Genomic DNA, 6,708 nt, shown 5'->3' on the forward strand with positions numbered 1-6,708 from the left:
CCTTTGTGCAGGTCCAGGTCTCCAGAGGACAGGTTCCAGCACACTGGAACCTGTGCACACAGTTTGGGAAAAGAGAGTCTGGATGCATTGGAGAGGGGAAGAAAGCAGTTTTACTTTTACCTGCAAGACCTCTGACCGCAAGGCAGCACAGCTTAAAGTCAGAGAGATCTTAGCCGCAGCTGGTTATTTCTCTTGGGGGGTAGGGGTGGGGTGGAAGGGGAGGAGATGAGAGGGGAGTGAGCATGTGTGCCTGAGCTTAGCTTTCCCACCTGTGGAGACGCCTACAATGAGGCACTTCTCAGACCTTGAACTTAGGCAGAAAGCTGGCAGGACTCTGCAAGCCAGGGAAAAACCAAACTTGAACTTCAGCGCCACCTTTGGGAAAACTAAAGGCCCTGGTCCGTCGCAGGATCCAGAGAAAGCATACAAGCTCAAGACTTCTGCCACAAGAGGGCACAAGAAGCGTGGGGCAGGTGTACTCACCCGGTCAGCCATAACATCAGGAGCTCTGGTTTCCTTCCCAAAGTCAGGGAGGACTGGAAAGGTGACTGCTGATTTAAATGCAAAGACAGAGATGTAAACCTTCCGGGGACATGGATAATTAAGGAAACGTGACTACCATGGGTCACAATAATCTTCCAGTAACCAACACCAAAGCCATGGAGATCTGTGAGTTACCCAATAAAGAATTCAAAATTGCTATTTTAGGGCAGCTCAGTGAGCTACCAGAAGACACAGAAAGACAATTGAAGGAAATCAGGAAAACAATGGTCAAGGAATATAGAAAGGGAAGCAAAAAGTCTTCAAACAAGTGAAAATGCTAACAGTCAAATATTGAACCAATCCATCTGTGAACAGTTTTATAGCTTTAGCATGTATTTATCTATATAATGATTTTGAGCCTCTCTTTATACACTCTTTAGCCAATTTGTATTACAGATGTCCCCACAATCTGAAAGCACAGTGTTCCTATGCAACTTTTAAAAACTGAAATGGCATAAAACGAAGAAGCAATTATCATCCATTTATCTGGAAAATGTTTGAGCCATAATAGCCTACCAAATTATAGCAAATAACATATAAAACCTAAAATAATACTAACATATAGTACAAGCAGAATGATATTGTGAAACGGCTGGAAGCTTTTCTGAAAGAAAGGATTTACTGAACCAAATGCCAGCCAGACAAGGCCCAGGGCCCGGGGATGAGGCAGGTCCGCGTGGAAAAGAGGAACAAACCCTCTGTCCTGGCGTTGACGGGCTCTTTTATGGAAACCGTTCGGGGAAGAAAGATGAACACTGTTCTGGAGAATTTACACTGGCTGTAGATGAAGGGGGTGGGTGGTGAAGTGGGCTAGTTCTGGGGTAGCTCCTTAATCCCTAAGGCAGTATTTGGTCCTTTGGGTTGCTGGTGGGCAGCAGTGGGGAGATGTCATGGGTAAGCAAGGAGAGAGGCACCTGGCCTTTTCTTTAGGTAGTCACGGAACTAGGCACCGAGAAGTTAACTCAGTTTCTACATACACTCAGGAATGTAAGCAGTGTTTTCCTGGTTTTCCTCTGCAGTTGTTAACTGGTTAGCTTCTCCTGTCTCTTCCTTCCATCCTCTGGCCTGCTGTAATTTATTATTTATTTATTTATTTATTTACTTATTTATTTTTTTATATTTTTATTTATTTATTTATTTATTTATTTATTTATTTATTTATTTATTTACATCCCAGGGGGGATGCTGCTGGGGATCTGGTCACTTGCCAATATATATAATCAGAGAGGGAAGGAGAGGGGAAGCTAGAAACATCAAGGATGAGAGAGAATCATTGATTAGCTGCCTCCTGTATTCCCCCTACTGGGAATGGAGTCTGCAACTTGGGCATGTGCCCTGACAAGGAATTGAATCATGATCTCCTGGTTCATAGGTCAGCGCTCAACCACTGAGCAATGCTGGCCTGGCTGGCCTGCTGTAATTTAATTTAGGGCATTTCAAATTCTTTTTCTTGTCACTATGATACACATTACAGACTGTAAAAAGTAGAAATAATGTGTGTGCAGGGTATTTCACTTACTAAAAAGACTGACTTGATTTCTCCTTTTTAAAAATATATTTTATTGATTTTTTACAGAGAGGAAGAGACAGGGATAAAGAGTTAGAAACATCAATGAGAGAGAAACATTGATCAGCTGCCTCCTGCACACTCCCTACTGGGGATGTGCCCGCAACCAAGGTACATGCCCTTGACTGGAATCGAACCTGGGATGCTCTATCCACTGAGACAAACTGGTTAGGGCAATAGACTTTTCTCTTTATCTATTAGCAGATGCTGACTAAAAGAGACGATTTAGCAGAAACCAATAGTAACTTCAGCAGCTTTTTGGATTCTTCCCCTCTGCTTGTTCAACGCATGCACAATGTCTTTATTTTATCCACCAGGATGGAAATGCTCAACTACATCAAATTTTACTCTAAGTTTCACCCCCCACAAGCTTTCTAGGCATTTTGGGTACCTTAGGACACATCTTGCTCACAGATGCACACAGAAGCTCACAGACACAGCTCAAAGCCATGGTAGCTTGATACTGAGATGCTGAGTGTAGGTCCTGAGAAAGGCTTGGTAAGGACTCTGCTCACTGCTGCCTCCCTAACAGCTAAAATAAATAAATAAATAAATAAATAAATAAATAAATAAATAAATAAATAAATAAATAAATAAATATCAAACAGTGGATGCTATTTTTCCTTTTTTTGTAAAAGCAAAAATGCTTTTCGGATTTCTTTCTGTTAGTGAAAACAGGTACTAATGCAGGTCTCTCATAAAATGAAGTGGCATACAGCAAGATTCAAAAAGCAAGGTTTACCTGTATTGTGCTATTCTTCTGTGAATTACCTAACCATATCCCTGAGCATTCTCCTTTGCATTTCCTGCTTTATCATTTTGATTTGTAGAGATTATATGTGCTGTCTGCATAGCTATCAATTACCTGTGAACGTTAGACTTTGAAATTATTTTCTCCCAGTTGTCATCTGTCAGTTTTCCCGTGTATTATCCCTCCAAAGTGTTACTTCTTCCTAGAGACAGTCTTCCTAATCATATTTCTGACAGTGCACTGGGTCATTATTTCTAGCTGCTTTGGGGAACTGTTGTCCCATTGTTTAATTTTAGTTCTGCATAGTTTTTTCATAATTGAGAGTTTATTGGCTGCTTTGAGGAAAGTTCCCAGGTAGATTTGTACACATTTGTTACTGTGTGCACCAAAACCTAAAACGTCAAGTAGTTGTGATTCTTTCCTAAACAGTTATTCCAGTGATATCCCAGCGTAAAATTTAGAGGAAAATTTTCCTTCATAGAATATCAGGAACCGAGCTCTTAAATGGAAGCTTATACTGAAGCATGGACTTACCTGGAAGCTTCTAAAATAATCTCCTTGTAGTGTATCTCCTGGGTTCTCAGGATGCTCAAAACTATCTGTAACATCTAAATTTAACCGTTATTATAAATTTATGATTTAGGGGTGTTTTTCTGTGAAAAAAAAATTGTATATCTTAGATGTGTCTACTTAAAAGGACGGGGTACAATTATCAACAAAATAATTTTGAGCATATCAATGAAAAAAGGGTGGTTTCTACATTTCCCAATACATGGCACTAAGTTTCCTGGGGAAAAGACTGATTGCAGATCGAGGGAAAGAAAAATAAAATTTGCGCCTGAGGCAGTTTATTGTACCAGAAAACAGGAAACGGGGCGGGGGAGAGGGGAGTGAGATTAAAGGGCTTTCATGGAACTCAAAGGCAACAAAATTTGACTATCAAATAGAATAATAAGAACAACTAGCTTTTGGGGGGCAGAGGGCGGGAGGGAGGCGCGCGCGGCGGAAGAGGACGAGGGCGGGCTCGCGTGCAGAGGGTCTTTCTCGCTAGCGCCGCAGCCACCTCTGCTGGGGACCCTCGAGGGCGTCTTGTCCCGCCGGGAGAACAATGGGGCTCGGCGCGCGGGGCTGGGCCATGTTCATCGTGGGGACGCTGCTGGTGCTTGCGCTGCTGAAGGCGGTTGTGGACAGCGAAGACAACCTTCCACATTTCCCGTACCTCTACTACGGAGCCAGCAGGGATACCACATTCGTGTCTTCCGTCAATAAAAGTGAATCTTCCCACAGCTCTGTGGAACCATCTACAAATCCAGTGTCCCCAGTGACAAACACCGCCGCGAAATCCTCAGCAAAGCCATCAGCTCCAGTTTCTTCAAAAAGTGTGACAGCCGTCAGCTTGAAACCCACAGCAACTTCTCAGATGACAACACAAGGGGTCTCAGCAAATATGATTTCCACCACCTTAAAGTAAGTCTACACCCAAAATAACAAGTGTTTCACAACACACATCCCAGATGTCGACATCCACGATGGCCACAACGCACAACAGTTCAGTGACATCTGTTTCTTCATCAGTAACAATCACAGCAACTATAAATTCTAAAGAAAACAAAGGATCAAAATTTGATATTGGCAGCTTTGTCGGTGGTATTGCATTAACACTGGGAATGTTATCCATTCTTTACGTTGGATGCCGAATGTGTTATTCAAGAAGAGGCATTCAGTATAGAACCATGGATGAACATGATGCCATCATTTAAGGAAATCTAAGGACCAACAGAAAGAAGATTGATGCAACCCTATCGATTAGTTTAAGCCAATATTTTCTTTTATAAAAGAGTATGAACAGGTCATGCACATAATGTACAATGTTTTACATAAATATTCCTCATGATTACTAAGGGTAAAAAAGGTTTGGTTTGGGTTTTTAATGAACATTTGGAGCGTACAGTTAACACAATGGTTATATTCACTTTTAGAAAATATGTTAGACAAGTTCTGTCGCATTTTCTTGTGGCATTGGTCACATAGGGCCAGTAACTGGAAGACATTTCAAGTAGGAGCTTGTCCCACACACACAGGATGTTGACTGTCTTTAGAACTTAGTGCTGCTCAGAGCTGGATATAGTTCACTAATGCCACACAGCAGAAATGTTACGAGGAAACCAGGTCGTAAGCATGATTTTAGTTTGTGTCTCTTTAGAAAGCATCAGTATTTTATGTTTTAAAGCATAATACTTGGTTTAGAAACAAAATGCATACAAACTCGAAAAAAAAATCAAATAAAAGCAGAAACCTTACTGGGGCTTAACCCTGTTAGCCTGTATATTTTTTAAAAACTCCTTTCGAGCTTTCAATGGCAGTTGATATAATTATCTTTTTTCCCTCTGTGATTTCAGCAAACTGCAGTGTTTAACGTAATAGTGTTTTAAAGACTTAGTTGTTAGTATTAAATAAGTTAAATTATTTGCTACTTTGCTTTTTTTATACCCAGCTATTAATTACATGTTTGGTGAATATTTAAAGATATGTAGAGCTGCTTTCAATATATAGAAATGTTTAATGCAGCATAAACACACATAATTAAATAGAAAATATTTAAAAAAGAACAACTAAACTGTTTTTTTGTTGTTTTTGTTTTGTTATTCTCACCTGAGTATATATTGTTTTTCATTGCTTTTCAGAGAGTAGAAGAGAGGGGCAGAGGGCAGAAAAGAGATAGAAAGATAGAGATAGAGATAGAGGTACAGATATTGATAGAGATAGGAACATCTAAGTGAGAGAGAAGCAGTCACTGGTTGCCTCCCAGCCATGCCCACCCTGGGAACTGAACTCTGGACCCTTCAGTGCCTGGGCCGATGCTCCAATCACTGAGTGACACTGGCCAGGGCAGTACAACTAAACAACTAAACAACTGTCTCCAAAGGGGTGCTAGAGGATGCAGGGATGAAGTTAAGCAGGCATTTTTTTTTTTTTTCATTAAAGAGTAACACCTCTGAAAGGAAAAAGGAAAAAGGAGAATTGGACAGTGAAGCTGTCAGGCTGCTGTGCAGACGGGGCTCTGACAATTCCGCGTTGGCCTCACTCTCCTACCCTCCCGCAGCGCTCCTTCATGCTCATTCCCAGGCTCCGTGTCCCAGCCCTCAGCTCAGCGGAGCATCCCAAGTAGCTCCCTGAAACCCTGCGACTAGCTTGAGCTGTCAATCATCTGCCACCTTCACTATTAAGTTGTTTGGTTTTCTTTTTTCCCTGTTTCTATTTATTTATTACATCTGTTGCGATCCCCCTTCAGCCCCGCAGTTAAGCAAACAAAATGTGACTTTGAAGAGAGGCATCAGGTTTAGAATGTTCCTTTCTGATCCCCAAATCAGCTACCGCAGTGTTCACAGAGCTGGCTGTATTCTGAATGGTCTCCTGTGTTTATTCTCTCACTGGGATGGAAGGTCTGAAACCTGTAGCCAGTTCTCCATCTCTGTGTGTAAGGCACCCATCACAGCCCCTGGAACATGGAAGGGTGACAAACTGCTTCCTAAGGGTTGGGGATGAATGAACTTGAGGACAGGAAGATAAACATGCCATGGACGTCCAGACATACCTGCCTCAACCGGCTATTTGACCCAGACAAAGGCTGTATTGCAGTGGAATACACTGTGGATACGATGTGCTGAGGGGAAAGAGTCCATTGAGATAAAGAAAACTTCCCATCCCAGGCCTCCCAGCCCACCCCATGCCTCTCTCTGCTTGCAGACCTGGTTGTGATCCCCTTGCCCAACACTAGCAGGATGCTTGGGGGCTTTCTACCAACCAGTGTCCAGCCCTAATTCCAGCCCTAATTCCACCTGTCCCG

The 6,708-nt window shown here is 42.1% G+C and overlaps 1 pseudogene; it reads left to right on the top strand.

Annotated features, from left to right (window-relative positions):
• The first annotated feature begins 3,954 nt into the window (after positions 1 to 3,954).
• LOC132233709 (porimin-like) lies at positions 3,955 to 4,626 on the top strand (annotated as a pseudogene).
• The last annotated feature ends 2,082 nt before the right edge of the window (positions 4,627 to 6,708 follow it).

This window comes from Myotis daubentonii, chromosome 4 (genome assembly GCF_963259705.1).
Source record: "Myotis daubentonii chromosome 4, mMyoDau2.1, whole genome shotgun sequence".
Taxonomy (NCBI): domain Eukaryota; kingdom Metazoa; phylum Chordata; class Mammalia; order Chiroptera; family Vespertilionidae; genus Myotis; species Myotis daubentonii.